Here is a 25,951-nt window from a genome sequence, read left to right on the forward strand (position 1 = left end):
CTTGTCCTGTTAGATCTTAGTGCTGCATTTGACACCATTGACCATCAAATTCTTTTACAGAGACTGGAACATCAAATTGGCATCAAAGGAACCGCGTATTTTTCAGATCGATCTCAGTTTGTTCACGTCAATGATGAATCCTCCATGCAGACCAAAGTTTGTCATGGAGTCCCACAAGGTTCTGTACTTGGACCACTTCTATTCAGTTTATATATGCTTCCTTTAGGGAACATTATTAGGAATCACTCTATCAATTTTCATTGTTATGCTGACGACACCCAATTATATTTATCGATCAAGCCTGATGCAACCAATCAGTTAACTAAACTCCAAGCATGCCTTAAGGATATAAAAAGTTGGATGACCTACAATTTTTTTATGTTAAATTCAGACAAAACTGAAGTTCTTGTAATTTGACCCAAACACCTCAGAAACTCTCTTTCTAGAGACTTAGTTACTTTAGATGGGATCACCCTGGCCTCCAGCTCCACTGTAAAGAATCTTGGAGTTGTTTTTGATCAGGATTTGTCCTTTAACGTCCACATAAAACAAATTTCGAGGACTGCATTCTTCCACTTACGTAACATCGCTAAAATCAGACGCATTGTTTCTCAGGCGGATGCAGAAAAACTAGTCCACGCATTTGTTACTTCAAGGCTGGACTATTGTAACTCTCTGTTATCAGGCTGCTCTAATAAGTCTCTTAGGACTTTGCAGTTAATTCAGAATGCTGCTGCACGTGTTCTGACAGGAACCAAGATCAGAGATCACATCTCTCCCATTTTGGCTTCCTCGCATTGGCTGCCTGTTAATTCTAGAATAGAATTTAAAATTCTTCTCCTTACTTACAAAGCTCTTCATGGTCAGGCACCATCGTATCTAAAAGAGCTCATAATACCTTACTACCCCTCTAGAACACTGCGCTCTCAGGACGCTGGGTTCCTTGTGGTTCCTATAGTTTCCAAAAGTAGATTGGGAGCCAGAGCTTTCAGCTATCAGGCTCCTCTTCTGTGGAACAAACTACCTTTCTGGGTTCGGGAGGCAGACACGGTCAACACTTTTAAAAATAGACTTAAGACTTTCCTTTTTGATAAAGCCTATAGTTAAGGCTGGCTCAGGTCATCCCTTAGTTATGCTGCCATAGGATTAGACTGCCGGGGGACCCCACCGAGGGTTATGCCTAGCCAGGCACGGTATTGGTTGAAGATGCACACATCTCCCTTACCGAAAACCCTCTCTCTCTCTCTCTCTCTCTCTCTCTCTCTCTCTCTCTCTCACTCTCTCTCTATATCTCTCTCTATATATATATATCTCTCTATATCTCTCTATATCTCCCTCTCTCTATATATATATATATATATATCTCTATATCTCTATATCTCTCCATATCTCTCCATCTGTGGACATGTCTCATTAATGCATGTTACTAACCAAACTTCCCTGGAGTTTCTGTGCTCTGACGTCCAGCAGGTTCTCGTGGATCGTGGCTGCTGCTGTGATCCTGCACGACGCCCACTACATATATTATTACTGTCATTATTACTACCACATCTGTTACTGTAACCATTTTTATCATTCATTATAATTCATTGTCATTTTATCAGTCATTGTGATTGTACAGTATGTTTGTGTTGATTTGTCCTGTACACGTGACATCCATTGCACGTCTGTCCGTCCTGGGAGAGGGATCCCTCCTCTGTGGCTCTTCCTGAGGTTTCTTCCACCTTTTTTCCCTGTTAAAGGGTTTTTGTGGGCAAGTTTTTCCTCACTCGAACCGAGGGTCTAAGGACAGAGGGTGTCACTCCCTGTACAGATTCTAAAGCCCTCTGAGGCAAATGTACTTTGTGACTTTGGGCTATACAAATAAAATTGAAATTGAATTGAATTGTTTCATAAATGAGTGGGTATGAAATGTATGTGAAAATGGTGTCAATGATCATTTCTTGAAGCACATCTTCTAAATCTTGTAATGTTTGTGACAGTCCAAAACCAGACGACATTTAGTTTACTGACACATAAGACAAAGAAAAGCAATGAATCTGGTGGTAGGACAAAAAATTTGTTAAATATGTATATTAGTATTAGTATATTATTAGGTCTGGGCTTTTGGATTTTGTGATGCAATTGTTTCACTGTGTTTGTTATTGATATTTTACAGTAATAGTTCATTACTGGCATAAAGTGCAGAATTTTCCGTCTTTCCACTCATATAATTGCCTTGTTTTCTACTTTTGCAGCTTCCTGATGTTGCTTGACAAGATTTCTTGACAGTGACAGTGTTGAAGACTGCACACTTTTCAATCCCTCACTGCAGCTTTAATGACTAGAGTGATGCATTCCTGCCATTAAAGCCCCCAAACAATTGTTCCAACCACATTCCTCAACGAAAAGATAAAATAACAACTGCCTCATGAATATTTACGTGCACTGAGAAAATGACCCCAAAATGACAAAAATCATTGTAAGCTGTGGAGATAGACTATGATGATGGCTGCACACTCCATTCATCATAAGGTGATAGCAGTGTTAGATGCTGCTTTTCCAACACCGTGAAGCCCATGAAGATTAGTCTAATGCCTGTTTATCACTGCAAACCGTGTCTGGATTCAAAAGCCCAGATCTGAGAGCAAATCCATCATTGCATGAAAGGCTGCTCCACCTCTGCTGGAGATACTGATACCGGCACACAGCTCTCCCTCTTTCACACATGCATACATAGACACACACACACACACACACACTCTTGTTAGCATTCTCTTCTGTATCCCACCTACTGACATTGCTATTGATTACAGTCGGGGACCTTAATGACCCTGCACAATGAGCAACCACCATAAAGGCACAATTTCTTCTTCCCCAAGCCCAGAGTAGACTATCTGGCACTGTGGGAGCGTGTCAGTGGCTTATCAGGCAGGAGAATGCCATTTTTCAAGGTTTGGCACATCATAAAAGAAGATCTGTTTTTGCCAGTGTAAACCCTTTACCTAACATAGAAACAATGCAGGACCATCAACTGTGTGTACACAGCTAAATGTGAAGACACACACCCTGTAGTAACAACAAAGGCTTTTGCCATACAGTCTGAAACAAATTTATACCAAGAAAGTACAGCAACATTTCAACCCACGTCAAGCGCTATTTTCTGTGACTTGGTTGCAGCCACATATTGTTAACACTAATCAGGTTTATATTCAATAAAAACGTTTAAAATGTCAAAAGCTAGATTTGATGTGCTCATTCTGTTAAGCTGGCGATGTTTAAAAAAGATATAAAATACAATATTACATTATTTTTAAGAACATGTTACCAGTAATATCTACACAAACTGAGGGAACCACAACACATACTGGTGAAAAAGCAACGTACCTGCAAGGAAATAGAACGAGCACCAGAGTGGCAGTGAAAGCAAGCAGAGCACAGGAAAGGTTCACAAAGTCAGCTGTCTATCTGGCAGTAAATGTAGTGCAAAGGTTATAGTTTGTCAGTTAATAAACGCTGCAGCTTCTCAAGACCAAGCAAAGCCACATTCATTATTTCTGAACTGCTGGTAAAGTGAGAGTTAGCCCTGAAGTACCAGTTTGGAAAATGGGCAGGAAAGGCAAACAGCGGCTCAGGTACAATCGTATTCCTTTCAAAAGTTTTATAATCCAGCCTTGAACTGCAGTGTCTTTTAGGAGAATTTATTGAATTAATCCATAATGATGAATCCATCACTTGTCTGTTCCATGCTAAAAACAACCAATCAGAGGCAGAGTAGGGCAGGTCTTCACAGAATGCTGGTGGTTTAAAAATAATGTGACAACACATGAGATTAATCCTTGAATTTGTAGTCGCTCTTGCATGTAGCTCTTGACACAGCCCTGAAGCTGAATGTTCGGCTATTTGCATTATTATAAATGTGGATGTGATTTTGAATATATGTGTGAATATATATATGAATAGCTTTCCAGTTCCAGTTCCAGTTTAGATCTATATTTGTTACTAATGTTTTATCATGAACACAGACAAAATCCAAAGCGATGTACAAGTACAAGTGTACGGGTCATTGTATCTTTTTGAATGAGATAATCACGCATCATTTAAGAAGGAAGGGAGTGAAACAAGGCTATATTTGAATTTGTCGCTTTCCTTTTTTTTTATTCTTACACATCTCTTTCACCTTTGATGTGAACAACCAAGAATCACAGTATGAATGCCTTCGAGGGGAGGCTGCCTGTAAGCGTGTACTATAATCCAACGTGGACGATTCATGGCTCGCCCCTCTTTATCACAGGATTTTCACCCCTCCTCCGAGTGTGGTTGTTCAAAACAAGTAAAGACACTTTTGCATTTTGGTCTTGTCCGAGCCAAACAGTTCTTGTTAAGCATACAAAGACCTTAACACCCAGGGGCTGGTTGCACCATCAGGGTACGCCTGGTCTGAAGCAAAGTCTGTTGTAACTTGGTATTCTAAATCCAACTTAATAGTTCCAGTGCCTGCTCCATCTAGGCTTAAACATTCTTTTGGTTAAGATCAAGTGAAAATTTGCCACTCAGGAATAGTGGGTAAAATCAAAATCTAGGCCTGGATGATAGAGGTGAAGAAGGAGAGACTGACAAAAGAAAGACAGACAAATGAAGAGAAATAAGGTCAACTAGAGGCTGTAGAAACAGTTACTTTCAGTGGAATCATTAGGTCTGGTTGTTCAAAGCTGTAGGTTTGTAGAATGAATAGTACAAAAATAATAATACTAAACAAAAAGGTCTTGGTCATTTTGGTCATGCATTGAAGCCCTTGAAAAATATAATAATAATAATAATAATAATATAATATAATAATAAAGCACATTCAGATCAACTTCACACTACTCTGAATTTTCTATGAGATTGAGTGCACTGGTTAAAAGCCTTGTCATTGTGTGGAAGTAGCTAGCCATTTCACTGAGGCAAAACGTAAAGGCAAAAGACAAAAAGAAAACAGATTGGGTGAGGATAGAGGAGACTGAGTTGTCTCCTGTTCCTGTAGTCTGGATATGAGAATGCCACGACATCCACTACAGGCTGATAAAGTCTGAATGAGAGATAAAGTACTCTGAAATAATCTGAAAATGGTGCAACCATCAGGTAAAAATATAAAGAATTTGTCTCAGGAGTGTCAACATGTTGGGACAAAAAAACACAAGGTTATTACACAAAGAAATCAATTTAAAGGTACAATATGTAAGACTGAATTCCAAGCTCGAATTCCAAACAGTGGAGTGAGTCGCCCCCCTTTCCCTAACGATGCTCACTGAGGGTGCCAGGTTGACGCAGCTGAACCTTCACGGATGAGTGAAACGAATGTAAACGTAACTATCTAAACTCTGATACTCTACCTGCTGTGTTCTGGCTTTGTATATTTCATGAATCAGCTTCTAAATCGCAATCTGATTTACGTTGTAAAATAGTGACTCGAAGAAGTTTAGTTTGGTTTATAATGAGAGAGCGAGAGCACTGCCTGATAGCCGTCAAACACTCAAACTGTGCATTATCAAGACAGAGTTTAATAATAATAATAATAATGCATTTTATTTCAAAGCGCCTTTCAAAACACCCAAGGACACTATACAAAGACAAAAAGCAATAGAAATACAAAGATTAAAAAGGCAATACACAATAAAAAGCACAGGCTGTAAAATATAAAACAAAGAAATGATTAAAAGTCAAAGTGCATAGGCTAACTGAAACAAATGAGTTTTTAGTCTAGATTTGAAGAGGGGTAAAGAGTCAATATTGCGGATGTCAGGGGGTAATGCATTCCAGAGTTGGGGAGCAGAGCAACTGAAAGCTCTACTCCCCATAGTACTGAGGCGGGCAGTGGGGACAGTAAGGAGGAGGGAGGAGGAGGAACGAAGGGAGCGAGAGGGAATAGCAGTATAAACTCGGAAACTCTCCCAGCTGCTGTAACGTCGGTTGTTTTTTGTTTTTTTGTTGTGTATCTAACCTCTACGCCTGTTTGGTCGCGTTTCTGAGTCTGTCAAACTGCTGCGCTCCCTTGCTTCCATCGTTGTAGTGCGCTGTGTTTGTCGTAAGTTTGTTTCATACCTGGCAACCCCGGATATCGAACACGGAACTAAGTGATCAGAATAACAAAGGCCAAAACATAAACAGAGAGACTGGCCGGGCAGTAAATTTCAAAATAAGAACATTTTGGCTTAGCATGTTTCCTTAAGAACTGATGATATAGCATATTCACTCTATGATTTCATACAGTGAATATCTTACATATTGTACCTTTAACTTAACTAAATGTATGGAAATGTAACAAATTTACAGGAAGTCCCAAATAATTAAGTTTTAATTAAATAATTAATCATTTGTCATAGATAGTATTTTACATAGTTTATAGTTCAAGTTACAGTTGTAGTTTTTCTCCTAACTCAACAATACTTAAAGTTACATGATTATTTCTGTCTGGTGTTACTATTTCAAAACAGAAATCACCTCTTGTGTTTGTGCTAAGTTTAACTGTCTTATTGTAATGTCAGTTGAATTGTGTTTTATTTTCTTTCATCCTCCATAAGGTTGCAGTATATATGATTAGCTACAAATCAGCAAGACAGTGGGTGATGGTTAACAATGTATCCTCATGATGCACACTGCTAAGTAATAGCCATTGACACATGGACATGAACAAGGACTAGGCTTAAGTTTGGTTGCTGCAACTGGCATAAAGTCAATTCTAAAGACTGATCTTAACGTTGATGTCAGGACCAGCTTTATTCAGACCAAATCAGGCATTGCGATAAATCACTGCAGGATTGTTTGGAGGTGTGAAACCTTCAGAAATCAAAGGAAGCTTCTTGGTGTTACTACTTTGCAGCATAGACTGCAAACCAGACACAGACATAGAAGCTGGTTCATGAAATAAACCAAGCCGGGGTACAACGGGTAGAGTATCATAGTTTAGTCCATGAACTCCACCTGGATAGCCTCATTACTGATAGACTCATGCCACTGCATGACGTCAGGTTGCATTTCTCCAAAAGTTGAATCTGGCTCAACTTCTCCACCGCAGGTTAGGGTTGCGTTATTTTTCAGCACCACATGCAGCCCACTCCGCTGCAGCCAAAACAGTTCTGCGATCTGGTCAGAATTATACCTTAGTAATCACCAGCTGGTGCAACCCAACCCAGGTTGATGAAAACCAGAATTTCCCTCCCAGATTGTCCTTTGCAAATAATACGCAGTTAGTTAAATAGTGTTTGCTCCAGTTGTCAGTAAAAGATTTTGAGACAACTCATTGGTATGGTTTGCATAAAAGGGAAATACCAGGCATGGTGTTTGGTTTGGCATTGTTACGTAGACTTCTCATGGATTTCGTCCATGTTCAGCTCATCAGCATGTAACAAAGGTCTTCATCTTCTGGGCTCAGCTGCTGCTGTTTCTACCAGTGTGTTCCTCTGTGGCAGCAGCAGGCAAATTTTAATCACTTGCTGGCAGACAAAAAAGGGGGGGGCTGGAAAAAAAAGATGAGAAATATCTGCTGCTTCCTGAGAGATGGCAGAAGGGGGGGCTCCTTTGGGCTGAGTGGAGGAAGAAAGGAGAGAGTGTGTGTGCTTGTTGACTCTGCAGCAACAAATATTAATAATGAGAGATGAAAGATATCATTCACCTCGTAGAGTGCGGAGTGGGGACCATCAGCCATTTATTGCCTCTGCCAAACATAATGGCATGTGTGAATGGCTTCCTGCAGAGGCAGCACCTTTGACTCGACATTGTGGAGATTAGAGTACAAACAACGAAATGAAAAGTCTACCAGAGCACTGAAAAGTGCACAGTGCAAACACATCCGCACCCTTCTCTGATTCTACTTTAAAACAACCCACATGGAGATAATGAAATAGTAAATCTGTTGGTCCAGAAGTGTGATGTTTTTTGTTGTTTTTTTAGAACTAACTAGAAAATTCAATGAGAGAATGACAAAATGGCTGACATCCAAAATGTAACATTGACAGTCATTGACATTAGACAGACTTAAATGAAGCTACTCACAGTCAGGCTTGTGAGTTTCTGCACTGCACTGAGGTGCAGTTAACTACCAGCTCCACTGCAGTCCACCAATCAGAGCAGACCAACATAGAAATGAGATAGACATAGAGATAGAAAGCCTTGAAAGTTCACCTTCGAGTGGCCATCAAACTATTTGTGTGGCTAAAGGTAAAAAATGTGACCCCTATAGAGTGGAAAAGAACTGGTGAATCTGCTGTCCTTGATAAATTTCTGCTCTCAATTAACATGGGAACAGATGAGGCAGTTGGTGGGTGATCATGATGCATCTGTACTTTTTGAGCCAAAACTACAGGTCTGATGGCTTCAGCAGGTTTATATGAGTGACAAACTTTCCTACAATTCTATCTTAAAAGTATTCTTGTAGAGTGAAATTTGTGGCCATGACAGTTTACAGCTGAATCTGAATGCCTTCAGATGTCGCTGTCATGTGAAACTGAGTATCCTGCATTACTTCCATTGACCTGATACCTACCATGTACATCATTTGCATATTAAGAAGCAATCAAAATGCAGGCAAAATCAAGTGAATAAAATGAACTTTACATTAAAGTGTGTTTACAGGTGTTGAGTACTACTATTACCTGTGAAAGGCCTTTTGTGTCTCCAGAAGGAGCTGTGTGAAACCTGAAATGACTGAGTGCACCTTGGCTGGGGCTGAAAGTCTGAATGAAAAAGGTTAAATAAGGAAAGAAAATTTTGGGGTGTGGAGTTAAAAGTGAGCTTACCAGAGCTCTGCAGCCCACTCCATTTGCCTGCTTGAGGCTAAAGGCTCTATTAACCACAGCTGGCATTACGCATCTGAATTTCAGTGAATCTCAGTCGAGTTGCATTAAGTATAATTTAGGTATGAGGTTTTCAGTTGGAGTTCTGGTTTACTGATACTGATGAATCTCAACAAAGAAAGTGTGTATACTGTATATATTTTAAAGGTTATTATGTTTGGAAGTAATACAGGCTTTCTAATAAGAATTAGCCTGAATAAGGGCCTGCCTGCTGACCCATAGATGTGCAAAGAATAACTGATTTCCTCATTGATTAGCAGAAATGGATCAAGCGTTTCAGTGTCAGCAGGTGGACATGTTTTGCCTAAGCTCCTCCAATATTAACTCAAACCTTGTAAACAGTTTCAGTAGCTTGTAAATCCTCGCCCCAGGACTCACTGTGTGCTGCTCAATTATAGCCTGCACAGTCTGTCAGCGTGTGATAGTTCTTTCGACAGCAATACAGTTTCATGAGGCAATCAATACATGGTCCCTGCCTACATGACAGCCAGCTTGTTGCAAGCCAAACAGCAGATGCTTCTCTCCCTTGTTTTGCATATTCACCACATGAAAGATCGCTGCAGAGCAAGAGAGCTTTCTCTCAACAAGGTTTAAATAGGTACGACCTCGTCTGAGTGCAAAACACTTCAATTATTCTATCTCATATTTTTGTTTCAATTAAATTCTGGATATACTCAGATTCCTCTACACGATCATAATTATAAACACGAGCCATTCCAGCAACACTTTGGTCCTGAACACCAAATCTCAACAACTTCTAGCAGGATTGCTACAACATTTGGGTGGCATTCTATTATGTTTATGGTCCCTATTAGCACTACAATCTGGCCAAATCTTCTGCATGCACCCAAAATATATTGAGCCAAAATGATTTGCACACAATTAAATGCAGAATGTTTTTTTTTTTTTCTAAATACATTAATGGATGTACTGTTAATAGGGGTTTGGACTTTTAAAGCTACATTCGCGGGCGGCTGTGGCTCACAGGCAGAGCGGGTCGTCCACTAATCAGATGATCGGCGGTTCGATCCCCGGCTCCTGCGGTCTGCATGTCGAAGTGTCCTTGGGCAAGACACTGAACCCCAAATTGCTCCCGAAGGCTGTGCCATCGGTGTGTGAATGTGTATGAATGGTTAGCTCCACAAACTGATGAGCAGTTGGCACCTTGCATGGTAGCCAATGCCATCAGTGTATGAATGTGTGTGAATGGGGTGAATGAGCACAGTGTAGAGCGCTTTGAGTGGTCGGAAGACTAGAAAGGCGCTATATAAGTACAGTCCATTTACCATTTACCATTCAAAAACACTGTGATGTGTGGGACACGGACATATTTAGTTACTACAGGGACATCAGCCTTGAAGAGGGAACCCTCAGTTGTGTCATTTTAAGTTATATGTAATTCTTTTCATATATTTTTAATGTGTATTTATTAGGTGTGCAACAATACATGTATCTGTATTGTACCATTAGTTACAGTGGTCTCGGTTCGGTACGCACTATGAATCGAACAATACACAATTTTATATTTATTTAATCAACTTCTGACGATGCGCTCTGTTCTGAAAGCTCAGTGGCTCTGTGCTCGACTACTCCGCCTTACACCGAAACCCCACTGCACACGTCTCTGGCGTAGCATTTCAGAAGCGAGCGTTTAGCCCACTAGACTTTGTTAACTTTCTCAGATTTTCCTGGTGCATGTTCTTCTTAACATGTTTATACATGTAGTTAATTAGTTTCACTTTTGTCTGTTTTTACGACCGGCAGTTTGCACGGGGTATTTTATTTTGAAAATCCACCAGATTCTCTTTGCTTTTTCTGTGCCTGGCTTCCGCCCACTCGGGGTGGTCTGTGTAAATTGATGTGTGCTGCTTGCTGAATCGAAGACCTTCCACCATCCTTCAGAACCGAACCGAGCTGTGAATTTTTCACATCGTTGCACCACTAGTATTCATTTAAGGTCAGACAATGCACATCTAACTAATATGAGCATTCAAGGTCATCATGTATCAAATGTGCCAGACTTAGCCATTCAGGCACATTCTCATGCACAGTCCTGGCAGGCTAATGGCACACTGCACACAAGCACAGATAAGCAGTAAAGCAATGATGAGCACTACTCCATGATATGACAGCATGTTTGATTGATGTAGGCTAAATACTTTATAGAAAATACACTGACCCTGATTTGAGTCAGCACACACACAACACAGAAAATCTATCTTATAATGAGTCAGAAAATAGACCTGTAAATAATACAACACAGTATTAGTCAATGTTCATAAACACCAGAACAGCACTAGCCAGAACTGCAAATGCCTCAGGCAGCTACAGTACCTCAGAGATAGCAGGAGCTTTGGGAGGCATCTGAGGCGACCTCAGCGAGCTCTGAGCAGAGCTCTGCAAGGGCTTTTTCCAAAGTGTAGTGTGGCTGTCAGTTTGGAGATTGGGGGCACCTCTCAGTCACTAAAGACTTCACTGGCTTTTAGAATGCTCCTCATTTTCTTTGTGGTATGGAAAAGTTGTATGACTAGAATATTCAAAATCCCACTATTGTTCATTTCATATCCAGATATGAATACATAGCAGGATATAGCAGATCTTCTGCTGAAGTAAGTTAAGTTTGAGCTGTGCTAAATGACCCTGTTCTGAGTCACATTCACTTCTCCATGTTTGTTTGTGCTCAGGGTTGCAAAGTTAAGCTTTTGGAAATATTCCAAAATGGAAACTAATTTGAACAAACTATCATATCCAAACATAAATATAAAGATTTTGTTTTGTCATAAGCAGACTAAAACAAAGCAAAATAAAACAATTAAAAAACATTTAAATAGATTTATTCGTAAGTAGAACTCAAGTTTGAACAATATTATGTAGTCCACAACCTTCAGTTTTGTAAATTCACGGTTTATTCCCGTTTATTCCCATAATTCCTGTTGATTCCCACGGAAAGTTTCCCACTTTGAAAATTTCCAGACTTTTGCAACCCTATTTGTGCTGCCTTAATGCAAATTTAGGCCAACCCATTCCCGGCCGTACCTAAAACATGAATTTCAAGGAAACAACACAGCTGGAAATTTTCTTTTTCTTTTAGTTACTTGTACAAAACTACTGAATTTGAACTTAGTGAAGAAATTCCTTCAGTCTGTAAATATTTTACATGAAAGCACTTAAAAAACAAAAGTGAACCTTTGCAGCTACTGAGTAATTATGTTAATCTGCATATTACAATTTGTAACAGTGATGTAACAAACAGGTTTGTCAATCAATTACAAAAATCACTAATCAACACAAAGACAGCCGTAGATCTTCACAACTTCAAACCACATCATCACAGCGGTAAAGTTATTGAGAGATCATTCATGCCAGAAGCTTGTGTTGTTATTCTAGATTGTCCGTCAACACATCCTGTGACACAACCAAAATCAGCATGTTAGTCCATCTCTGAATACTTTGAGACTTCCGTACCATGTCTGAGGCTCTTAGCTCCAAGCTCACTGAATCCTTTGTAAATCTTATCATGAATCTCCATAAATCAGTTGACAAATATATATTAGTTGAATTTTTATTTTGTGAAGGTTGTCACTCAAGCAAGAGAAAATAGGGCACTTGTTGGGGACTATTTTCAGTGTCAGAGTAATACATATTTGGTCAGTATATGGGATGGCAGTGCAACAGTGTGGCTCACTGATACATTTTAGTAGCTTTTGGACAACAACAGAGCTCTATGGCACAGAGGATTAAGATTTATCAGACTTTGGATATATATTATACATGTTAGTGGTGTCAATTCATTGCTGGTTTGGTCTTACCAAGATAATAGACCCAAAATCAATTATGCTGCAGTAACAGTCTTATTATTCTGAGACCTTCAGCTGCTTTAAAATGATAGCAAACATTATTCAGAAACACATTGTTTGACATCAAATAAATGTGTATTAAGCAGCTTTGAAAAACATCCTTAATTCTCGTGCTTAACTTATTTTCAAGGTTAGAAAGCATTTTTGTGATTCTACATCTAGCAGCTCTTGGGTGAAAAAGATGTGCACATAACAGGATTGCATATCTGGTATGTCTGATCTGATATACTTTGGATTTGCATTTACACATATATGTATATACATGTGTTGTACATATAAGTCACTATATATCTGCTTATATGTCATATAATATATATTTTAAATTGGCAAAAATTGCCACTCTCATTTCATTCCATCTACACATTATCTTCTCTTCTTTCTATGAACATTGAACTTGTTGTAAGATCTCAAGCAGGAGAGACACATTGGTGCCTAATCATTTTGTGTTTCGTTTGGGGATCTGTTCAGGTTTTCACCTCCCAGCCCAGGCTTGAACTGTCATTTGTGTCTGATTTTTATCCCTTTAATCATCCTGATGGTTGAACGATATATTATTTCAATCATTCCTATTCCAATAACTGTTTATTACATTATTAATTATATATAAATAATATATAGATATAGATTATAGATATATATATATATATATACACATATAAATAAGTTACAGTCTCCCAACTGCCAAATGACACTTATACTTCTCTTTAACAATTAGAGTTGAGCTGGATACTCGAGTATCCGGTACAGATAAAGCACTTTTGCCGAGTACGAGTATTATACAAGTAATACAAGTCAATATCTACGGAAGCGCATTGCATTCACTGGATAAAGAAAAATTAGACACCTTATCTCGTAATTAAGAAAGCCTGATCTTGGGATATCCTACCTAACTTCATCTTTTCCATTGACAAAATTATTACTTGTGGTAAATCTACTTTTTTATTCCAGCCATCAACCTGTATTTAATCAGCACTTTCCGTGATGACTCAAAGCACATATGTACAGGGCATGTAAGGTGCCAGCTGCCAACTGCAAACTTCAACTTGAACCAAGTGAGTGAACCAGGGGCTACAATTATTACTACTACCATGCCAATGACACCATAGTGTAAAGCAGGAATTAGTGATAATTGCCAAGACAAAAACATGCACACTTCCATACAAAGAGACATTTTAGTGACCAAGCCTTTCTAACTGACATTTACCATAGTGATACACTACACATCTTAAATCTCAGATTTGCCATCCATACCATCGGTCATTATTTAAACAGCTTAAAAATGAACACATATCATCTGTGAGAAAACCAAATTGAATTATTATTAAGACTTAATTACTCCATTTTAAAAACTCCAAAAAAAGAAAGCAGTGACAAAAACACTATTTTTGCCTGCCTGCACAGATTAATGATTAATTTCTGAATCTAACATACTTTGCTGCTGCTGGGCATTTATTAGGCCCCCTCTTATAAACAATGATTGCGTTTGTACCATGAAGAACATTTCTCAGTTTACCTGTCAGCCCTTCTCTACTTGTGATGTATTAGAAGCATTAAAACTCATTAATACCAGGATCTCAACTGGAGAGGATAAATTCGATCCTCTTTTTCTAAGACTGTTCGCTCCATTTATCACAGAGCAATTAACACTTGAATTTAATCTTTTCAGTCTGCCCATGTAACTCCATTACATAAATGAGGTGATAGAAATGATTTGCATAATTAGACAAATCTCCAAATTATATTGTCTAGCAAAAATCTTGGAATTTGGTAAATAAACTCAAAGAATTTCTTTCAATTTACTCTGTATTAAGTCCACACCAATCTGTATTTAGAGCTAGATCACAGCAATTACAGAGTAGTAATCATTATTATTACTAGCAATTATTAGAGATCTGTCAAAAGTATTTCATACAGTTGAGCATCATTTTACAGGGGTTAAGCAGGAATTGTTCTAATGGAAAGATGTGACTGGTTTCATTTGTAAGAGACTGAAGCACTGAAGCCCAGCAGTGTCTAGTCTGGCCAGTAACAAATTGTGTTTGGTAAGGCTGAATTTTGGGTCCTGTCCTCTCTACCATTTATATTAATGATATTGTCTTTTGAGTCCGTCTTTATGCCGACGACACTCTTGTGTACTTTATGGCTGATTTAGTAGCTACTGAGCATCTGCAACTTTCCTTTAATGAGCTACAAGATCTCTGGTGTAGACCCAGTGCTTTCAGGGTCATTTCAGGAATGAACATTACACACATTATATTCTTGGAAACGTGTTTCATTTTGAGTTTTTTTTTTTTAACTATACATTTTTTTCATTATATATTTTTTAATCAAAATCAGTGCCTACTGACACTCGTCAACTACTCACAGAGCTAGCAAGCTCTGGGAGTAGTTGACGAGTGCCGTAGGCACTCATCAACTATTGTTCTTCTGCGTGTTTCATGGCATTATTATTCATTTTCCGCCCTTTTTCGAACATTAATGCGGCCCGCAGCGGTGAGAGGACCCCAACAAATTATATATCAAAACGTGCGTCTTGATCCCGAATCGAGTGCTATTACTTTTCTAAGAGATTCGCGTGTTTTTCGCGAATTTATTCTGGAAAAACTGCAAAAAATTTCCCATAGGGAATGACTGGGGAGGCCTGGAAAAAAAGTACATTTCAACAGACATTTTCAACAATGAACTGCTCTGGCATACTTTCACCGAGAGACTGCATTTGAACTTTAAAACGGAGGTATGCTTCCTTTATCTTCAGGGATTACGACACTCATCGACAGCTTTTACCGTTTTAAACTATCAGGCTCAAGTTGAGCAGTTTTTTAGTCAAATTTCTGGGTTTATAATGGGTGTGTAGTGGAGGAATGTTTGAGCTAGAGTGGATGACATCATCAGCTAGAGTGAGGAGCAGGGAGAAAAATCAGTGAAAAAAATAAACGTATTCGTCACGTGGCCTCAAATGCCCCACTACAGACATGATTATCCCCCAATGTAGGAAAATTCGAGGTGATCGCAGCGATAACACTGTTGAAGCTGTCTCTTTATAGTTTTGGCTCCATACACAGGCTAACTGATCAAGTACTCCCATCCGCAGCCTCATTCACTGCCATGTTAAAAAAGAGGGACATTTTCTAAGGAAGGCAGAAGTAACGTTTCTCTCTCTTGCTCTTAAGGACACATTTCTCATTTATCGACACAAATAACTATGTAAAAACAATCAGGAAGGGCACGCGATGCCCCCAGTTATGTCGGTTCAATGATTGGAATTACGGTTTGGCCATAGAGCCCTCCTTTTCGAGGGGTGGTCCAGCATTCCCTCTCTCTCTGTCAGGATTTTCAACTGGCGTTCCAACTGACAACAGTTGCAGCAGCCCAGTGGCCATTTGAGCAGTTATTGGCTTCATTTGAAACTTGCTGTGTAAAATGGCCGACAGAGACAGCAGAGCAGCTAGCACATTAGCGCTAGCTGTAAAGACATGCTAACTGCTAACATAAGCAGCCAACGCTAAAATTAGTGCAAATAGTAATTGCTAGCACATTAGCACATAATACCAAATACATGCACTTGTTAATATGCTAATGTTAATTAACATTAGCCACTAAAAATTAATAACATGATCTTTGTTAACATGTAATGTTAACCTGCAATGTTAATTAGCATTAGCCACTAGGGATGTAACGATGCATCGTGACACGATTAAAATCGGTTGACAGAAAAAATGAATCGCGATCTTGGCGAATGCGAGAGAAGTAGGATATTTTTTATAGAAATAGGTTACGTTGTGGCTGCACTTCACTGCCGCGTCTGCCTTTCTGTGTCTCACACACACACACACACACACACACACACACACACACACACACACACACACTCACTCACTCACTCTCTCACTCTCTCACTCACACACAAACACACACACACACACACACACACACACACACACACACACACACACACCCCTACACACATGCAGTAGTGGTAATCGCGTCAGGCCTGACTGTACTTAAATGATACCATAACACAGACCCTCCAGGAATTCACGATGTTTCAATTTGCAACTTCAACGCAACTTCAGTGAATCTCGGTGAATTCAGGGTGTTTGCAATTTTAACCAATCACCGCAACTTCCGCGCTGTCTGCACGGGGGATTAAACTCGGGTCAGGGACGGCCGCACATGGGATCCCCTCATGGGACCTCTCCCCGGCGCTGGCTGGCCCCCGCCGGGCGCATTTCCTCCGAGGTGGTGCGCCGCGACCGGCTCTGTGTTTACAGCGCCCGGACCTCGCCGTTTCCCGGGGCCGTGGACTCTCATAAAGGGTAAATGAGCTATCATCTTGTTGTTTTTATTTTCAGTTAGCTCATACTTCAAGCGGAAAGGTAATGGTCAGATCAGCTGCTTGCTGACAGCCCTAATAAGAACACAAACTGCTTGAGAGTTTCTGTAAAGAGAGATTTTTTTTCCTACAAATAAAAAGATAATTTTATTTGGTGAGAATTTGTCTGTAGCTTATTTTGATTTTTAAAAAATCGTGAAAAAATCGTATCGTGAACAAAAAATCGTGACTCGAATCGAGCCGTGAGTTGATGTATCGTTACATCCCATTAGCCACTAAGAATTAAATACATGATCATTGTTAACATGTTAATGTTAACCTGCTAAAGCTAATTAGATTAGCCACTAGGAATTAAATACCTGTTAATGTTAACATGCAATGTTAATTGTAGCACGTCAATGCTAGTCACTCATTTTAGTCATTAAGAAACATGCTAATGTTAATATGTAATGTTAACATGTATGTCAGCACTAGCAATTAGCCTGCCACGAATAACCAAATACATGCTACTTGCAATATGCTAATGCTAACATGCTAATGTTAAACTGCTAATGGTAACCTGCTAATGCTTACTACTTACTATTAGCCACTAAGAATACATGTTAATGCTAACATGCAATGTTAACATGTTAATGTTAATTGATTACATAGCCACTAAGAATAAATACATGCTCATTGATAACATGCTAATGCAGCATTCTAATGTAACTGCTAGCAGTTAATGCTAGCCACTCATTTCAGTCAGTAAGAATACATGTTAATTGCTAGCACGTCAGAGACAGCAGAGCGCTAGCTCATTAGCGCAGCTGTGAAGACATGTTAACTGGTAACATAGCGGCCAATGCTAAAATAATGCAATGCTAACATACTAATTAACATTATCCACTAAAAATTAAAGACTTGGTAACTGTTTACACGCTAAGTCAAATGCTTGCGCGGCAGCGCTAGCTGCTCCTGTGTCTAAATAAACATGTTAAAAATGACAAGTTGAGGTGTGTTTGACTACAGACCCCCGGCAACAGCCCACTCGTCACTCTCAAAATTTCTGCGGGAATTTTCTAGTTATTATTATTATTATTATTATCATTATTATTATTACTATCTAGTTAGTATCTAATCAGTAAAATATTTTAGAAGTCAACAGTCCAAAATCCTGTTACAGCAAAAAGGCAATAAAATGGATTGGTATACAAAATTTCTGAGAGTTTTGTTAGAAAGACCAACATCAGTGTTGTGGTGCAAATGTGTACATGTCGTTTAAGACCTGGTCATAGCAGAGGCCAAACACATAATGTGCTTTAAAAACTTAATCAAAGACTGACACGAAAGACTTGGCCTGGCAGTGAAGGGGCTCACCATCCAACATCATGTATGCTGTATGATACATGTGGATGCTGTTTCTTGTTGTCCCAACTGCTGGGATTACAGGGTGCCTCTGCTGATCTAGACCAGAGTGCTCCTGAAGGTTGCAACATGACTGTAAGACAAGAATAAAGAAAAATATAACTTTACTGTCCATCACATTTTGATGGTTAAATCACACTGATGTGAAGTCTTTATTGGCACAGTCATAAAGCAATCAGTGTTTTTTTTTCAAGACAGAGAGACAAAATAACATAATAACATATAATAAACAAACACAACACTGCAGAAGACATGATCCCCACTCCAACAATGAAATATCAGAAATTCTGTGTCTAAAAAAAACTCACCAGGTCTCGACATTGAGGTGACATTGAAATGAAACTACACTTTATCCAGGGATTAACCTGTGATTTGTTATGTGAAGGGGGGCTCTGTGGTTTCAGGGCCACGTTCATGTGTGTGTGCAGAGACTACACAATCTGTTCTGACTAATGCACTCAGAACAAATTTAAACACTCACGTTTCTTTGCTTACATGCCACTCACCAAAAAAGATCAGTAATGAGTTACTTCCACATGAACCACTCTTCACATCAGCTTGAATTGGATCCACCACACACACTTCTTTACAAAGAGAATATGCCACTTTTAAAACTGGTTCGACTGTAATTTTCTTCTTCCAGAAGAGTGGTGAAGAACACCGGGAGGAAATGTGAGGAGTTTTCATTTAAACAAATTATGACTGGTGAGTTAACTGCATGACAAATTAATCAGTGCACACAAGGCCAAATTCAAAACAGAGTAGAAACTCTGCACTGAAATTAAGCCAGTGCACATAAAGTAGAAGTAGTACTAATAAATAAAATGAAGGTGAGTCATCGGGATGCATCAATAGTGACTTTAATGTGTCAGATTTGAACTCATCACAGCAACGTGACACGTATCTAGCATCTAGTATCTTAGCCACCTCTGAAGTTCCTTTGTTTGGGTGGATGGAATTATAGTTGGCCAAAATGAGAAGGTTACATTGATGCCAATTGAAGTGATTGTCAACTGGCAGCCCAGAGGCCAACATCTGGACCACCAAAGCGTCCTTCCAGGCAGCAGAACAGCCACTGATCAAAGGATTGCAATATTTATATATTTACAGCATTAAGAACTGTCTGTGGTGAAATTCCCAGTAAAAATGCTGAATTTAGTTGCTGCTTCAGCTTTACATTAAAAGCATTAAAGTGGTGAAAGTTGACTTTTATTATGAAGTAATCACAGGAAATGCAAAGGGTTTGTCAGTGGATCAGTCTGAAATATGTCAGGGAGTGATGGAACACACAGGCACAGCCACAGTAACCTTTAACTTCTGAGCGAGGTAACCAACTCCTTTCACTTTCGCTGTTCACGCACACATGCTGTTTGCAGCATTGTATCACGTCAGTAGCTCACACAATGGATGAAATGAAAGGCCAGTTGTTGCCTGACTTTGTAATTAAAAACAGCAATAGTTTGTTTTGCTGCCTCAGAATTCTGTGACCTGTAACTATAGATGTCACATGCACAATATCTGTGCAACTGCATAATCGCGTTAGTCCAGTATATAATTATCATTACATTATTTCTGTTAGATAATCAGAACAAAAATCTGTCTGTTCACACTGATATAGACTAAAGAAAATAACATTGTTGTTGTGAGCAAATGAAAATATCAAAGATCTATCTGGGACCAGCTCAATTATCTTCCATGAGAATCAGTACAGCAGTCTGAACTCTGAACTTTTTGCTTGGAGGGATTACTTTTACATAAGTTTACCTCATTATTGGACACTCTGGCCTCGTTTAATACCAACATCCAACTAATTAACATTATAAATGACAGATACCAAGAAAAAGCCTAATAGGTCCTATTTAAACTAATAATAATAAATAGGCTAATGAAGTCTGAATGCCCAGCCCCCACAAGCCTAAAGCTCCTAAACAAATGGAGTTGATGACCTCTGGCCTATTGGATGGATAAAAATAAAAGTCAGGACACACTGACCTGAAACTTGACCACATGGTCCACAGATTCCTGGATGCTGATTTTTACAGCTCACTTCTTTTCACTTGGTCGTGAAGGAGGCTGACCAGCAGTATGAGTGAGTCCAGGTCACTATCCCAACCTGAGAAGAAAGGAAAACACCAGTCATACCCGTCATACATGAATATTTTGAAATAGAAAACTATTACTATTCAACTACACAACCATTTGTCATGGTCAGTAAATGAAAAAGGTCAGCATTTGAAAAGGTGAATAGACATACACCAGGTTAATGGTTGGACCTTGTCATCTTCTTCTGGGTTCTCCTGTGCAGACCGGTTAAGCAGCGGAGTCAGCACTGTTGCATTGCTCAGGGTCATGGTTCAACCGTCTTTTTCTCTCATTTTCTTCAAGATCTGTTCATGGTACTGTGTTTCAGTCGAGATCTGGCCCTGTGTTTGTGGTCTCCTCCAAATGCTCACCTCTTTCTGAAGTGTAAGAGATCTTTTTCCTACCTTCACAAGGACAGCTGAGTTCTCCGTGTCGGTCTCTTATTGCTGTCTGTGTCCAAAAAGTGTTCCTATAGACAGGAAGTTGGAAATGCATAGAGTTTCAGCATGAATCAATATAAAGAAGTGTTTAAAAGACGTGTAAGACTTCCACCAAAAATAAGTGACGATACCAGAATTTTAAACTTTAATACAATACTGGTATTAAATGATACTCAGTACCTCTTTGATGCCACAGCAAAACATCCTTGGCACACAAAAGTCGATAACTATTATACTATTTTAAGATTAACAACTTGCACGCCGCTGATACAAAAAAAGTCATTGACCACATGAGAGCTAGTTGCAGTGTTTCCCACAGGCATTTCACTGGCACAGCTCTGTGATGTCATAACCTCAACGCTGATTTGGTTTCTCCACACAGCTTCATACCCCACCAGGAGAGTTTTTACCTGCCAGATTTGGTCATTTTTCTACCATGAGTAAGTAAGCTACGTTGTTAAATTGTTTCCCATTTGTCTGTTTTTACGACCGGGAGTCTGCACAGGGTGTTTTATTTTGAAAATTGGGCAGATTCTCTATGCTGTTTCTGTGTCTGACTTCCTGTCAGCTCAATCTGCTCTGTGCTGCTTTGCCTCCTTCAAAAATAGACTAGCCATGTATTCTCCGCGGAGCAGAGCAGGGGGATGCTGCCAGGACGCTTCTGAAACGTGCTGCAGCTCTTCTGGTGGAATCACAAACATCATCTTGAATGGCCGCGATCAGCTACGACGGCTGTGACGCCTCACACCCCGTGGAATTTAGGGGTAACTGTGGTGGTTTTAGATTTTATTTAAATACATTTCCAGATTTATACTCCAGGTTAATTCTCCACCTTATTTTAGTGTTTACTCACAAACTACTTTAATCTGCTCACTTTGCTTTTCTGTCTCTCTTAGACACACACACACAGTATTTTGCACACACACTTTATTTCTGTTTTTTTTTTAAAGTCACCCAAAATAAAAAACTCCCAATTTGGATTTTTTGACCCACGATTCGCCACAGCAGCAGGTGAGTCACATGTGGAGGAGGCTTGTTTTTAATGCCAAACAGGTGACTGAATGATATTAGCACCAGCCAGGTGTGTTCATGGTTATTCCTGCGGTCCGTGCTTGCACAATAAACACTGTGTTATGTTCGCATTATCGGCATAATACCAGATAACTTCTCTCCCTCAGTGTGTCTGCAGCAGGGATGTGTGTCTGTCAGTAGATCACACAGGAGGTGGAGATTGTCCACTTGTTAATCAATCGTGATTAACTGTCTGACTAAAATATGTCACCATCATCACTGCAGGCAGCTTCTGTTCAAGCCCCTTCAGCAAAGGAGTCCAATGTCACAGCCAGCTCCATCCTTACTTACACTACCTAATACACAGAGGTCCACATTTTTCAAACTACTGTTATCAGTAGAACTTGGCTTTGATGGTGACCATTAGCAGCACAGAGACATACTGTAGTGATAGGCACCTTTAAGCACCATCACTAGAAGTAGCTATTAAACTCTTCTTGTGAGATTTTTGGTTGTCCTCGTACTAAACTGGCTACTTCTGTTTGTTGTGATATATATAGATATAAGTCCTGTTGTTGTTACGGTCTAAAGACTAAAATCCACCCGGCACGGCTGTGGGGTGTTCTGGCCACAGAGCTGATCACGGTTGTTCTATGCCTTTGATTTACCAAGAAATGCTGCAGCAGCTGTTCACTCTGCAGATGTTATAAATACATAGTATTCCATATGCAATGCCACGTCAAGCGGCATAGAGCAGATCAGGCCGGAAGTCAGGCTAGCTCACCGGGGATAAAACACCCTGTTAGTAGCCTTCTTACCAATAGTGTCCCAGTCGCAGTGTCACACCGTGTGCAGCTCCACGGTGGAATACAGCAGTTACAGATTACTGTGGTTTGTCATCTTACATCTGATATTTTGTAACCAAACCACTTCCACAGTATTGTAGTCGCTCCCTTCTCCTTCACCGTGGAGCTGATAAAAGCTGATGAAGAGAACGAATGAAAGAATGACAAAGCTAAAATGATGTAATATTTGGATGGCAGTAAGTATGTGCTGCATGTGAAACATTAAGACAACATTAACATAACATTACCCTTCTTGAGAAGGAGGCTCCATTGAGTTTGATGTTCCTCTGTCCTCGTTGCTGTAGTCCTCCTCAAACTACAACACAGAGGCAGCTGGTTCATTGCTCGTGCACAGTACCAACTACACAAAGCCAACTGCATAGAACTGTATATATGCTAAATGTACATATCAGAATTACAGGTGGAAATCAGGAGCTTTAACATCATTTCATCTATAATGAAGGAAGCATAAAGCAGCTCATCATACCAGCAAACTAGCACAGGCAGTCCTGGGAACTAGCTAACAAATGAATACTGTAGTTTTTATTGGCTGATTAACTACAGCTAACTACTACTACTACTACTACTACAGTTCTACCAATTAACAACTTATCTAGACTAAATTTCAGCCTGACGTCACACCTCATCTTAATGTTAGCGTTGTTCGTTTTTTAGTAGTGAGAATTCAAGAGGACAAACTTTGATAACCTGCATGATTGACTTGGTGCTTTCTTACCTTTAATCCTGTGGATAACCATGATGGCTGAGAGAATCTTTGAAGGCTGCATTTAGCCAATGAGAGGTGGTGGCTGATCTGATGGCGAAGCCGAACCTGAGCGGTGATGTGGACAGGTCCACATCGGACAGGTCCACATCACCAGATTAAACATGACAACAACTCCACACCAAGAAAAAGTGCACTCTGGGATCGCATTGAAATGTCAAAAATGATGAATCAACCCATGGAAATTGTTTGTTAATATACTTTCATTTACATAAACACGCAGAGTATAGTCCACAGCTTCCTGCAGATACACACATTCACACAGACAACAAAGGAATCAGGTGTATGCATGTCGCCAAACTGTACTGTCATATACACGTGTGAATCATACATACTGCTTCAACATATGTTCATGTGTAAGTTTTCTGATGAGCTCTCATGCAAGTTACAAAAGCTTTTTGTGTGACCCATCAGAAGTCCACCATGCTCAGTCAATACACATTTCTATAGAAAGAAGAGTCAGCAGGTGTCAATCACAGAACACAGAGCTCAGCAGGTAGTCTACACATCTGTCACATCTGCAGCAGCAGCATGAGGAGGGACATCTGTCTCAGTGAACCTCGGAGAGTTTCTGTGTGCTGCCTTCACCTGAACCCGATCAGTAAAAACTACTCCAGCCCTGAACACGTGAATCCTCCATCAGCAGCCCTGAACCACAATCCACTCTGTCAACTCCAACTCCAACACAATCCATCAGCCCGGTGAACACACCGGTGCACCGTCACAAGCCAATGCGCACAAAGTAACCTGCGCCCACCAACACCTCACCTTCACACTTCATTCCAGTGAGAAGGTTCAGTCTCGCAAATCACTGCATGGACTGGAGAGCGGCAGCAGAACCAGGGGGCTCTCACACCGGTCACCGCTTCACTCACCTGCCTGCGTGCTACCGGACACTCCGCGGTGAGGAGACACTGGCAGCCGCTGAGACCCGCGCTCTCTCTCCCTCTGCGCTCCTTGGACTTCTCCCAGCAGCGGTGGCGGTGAAGCTGCACACACCGACACACACAGACAGGAAACTGTCAGATGATGTTTTCAAAATAAAAGCGGGATTTCGAAAGGATTTTATCGTCACTGAGGAAAAATACTAGAAGTCATCTAGTCTGGCAAGCAAGAGTTCTTCACAGCAACAAAGCTCACTGCATGCTCTCTGAACTAGCACCTCACTTAGACCATGTTGGTCTGAGCAAGACCAAGAAGAAACCTCTGTGTCTGTGAAGAGAAGCCAAAAACTGCAGCTCCTCAAACGTCCACTAGAGAACGTCTCAGTCTCCATGAAGGAGCTTATGGAGCAAAAATGTTGAAATATTCAAATTCACAGCAGCTTTGTCCATTTTTGGATCAGCAATGCAGAGGAAGGACTGCCAAGACTGTGACAACCAGAGCCAGCGGATCAGCAACTGGAAAAGTTTAAAAGGTTTGTCAAGTATGTCTGGGAAACATTCCTTATATCATTTATTGTTTTTGGATCATCATTTCAAATACCGCATCTTAAATGACTGACCATCATTGAGGAAAACTGAACAAAAGCAGCAAATACAAATCAAACAGTGAGGCTGGCAGTCAGTCTGCTTCTATATTTATATAGCAGTGAAGATATAGCAGTGAAGATATAGCAGTGAAGATATAGCAAGACAGGCAATCAGAAGATAATTATAAGATAAGAACAGCCTTTATTGATCCCCAGAGGAGAAATTTAGGTGCTCCAGCAGTAAAACAGATTTATGTTTTCCTTTTCCTCTTAAAAATATGAGACGGAAAGCAGCACCTTAATACTCAGTGACATAAAATGTAATTAGAAATGTCAATTCTAGAATAAATGAACCAATTTTATTTGTACTGCACTCCAAAACACATAAATAGAAATACCTACCACGTGGGGATAAAACATGGTGCATTTTACACAGTGCAGGTCTGGCAGATCTTACAAGTACAATTCAATCCAATGTATGTACAACTCACTTCCAAGCTCTCTGATCCATACAGTGTCCATCAAATGTTAAAGCTCACACTGCACCGGGCCACGAGATGCTGTTAAATGCCCTGGAACTGGCCTGTACAAAGATTTGCTCTGTTCAAAGACTTTCTTGATTAGATCATTAGAAACTTCTGAAATCTCATCCTGATGCCCTGATTGAACAGAAGAAGGAGCTTCATGGCCATCATGGCTGTATCATCATCAGGGTGTCAGTATTGATGATGAACCCCATGAAAGACAGGTCGCCTTCATAAGAAAACCAAGATACCTCTAGAGAGCACCAAGCAACTGTAGTTGTAATGGACCACACATGGACCACCCATGAAATATGACATGACAACACATCATCACACATAAGGCAGTAACCAGTAGATGGCTCCAGTAACAGAACTTTTGCACCATTG

General features: G+C 40.0%; 1 long non-coding RNA gene across 1 annotated transcript in view; it reads right to left on the minus strand.

Annotated features, from left to right (window-relative positions):
- Positions 1–24,563, minus strand: part of LOC113747703 (uncharacterized) — a 131,492-nt gene extending 106,929 nt beyond the window's left edge. Inside the window, exon 1 of the long non-coding RNA XR_003463819.1 lies at positions 24,445–24,563. This is a non-coding gene — a long non-coding RNA (uncharacterized LOC113747703). The remainder of the gene's footprint in view (positions 1–24,444) is intronic.
- Positions 24,564–25,951: the final 1,388 nt, after the last annotated feature.

Source organism: Larimichthys crocea, chromosome XV (assembly GCF_000972845.2).
Source record: "Larimichthys crocea isolate SSNF chromosome XV, L_crocea_2.0, whole genome shotgun sequence".
In the NCBI taxonomy this organism is placed as follows: domain Eukaryota; kingdom Metazoa; phylum Chordata; class Actinopteri; family Sciaenidae; genus Larimichthys; species Larimichthys crocea.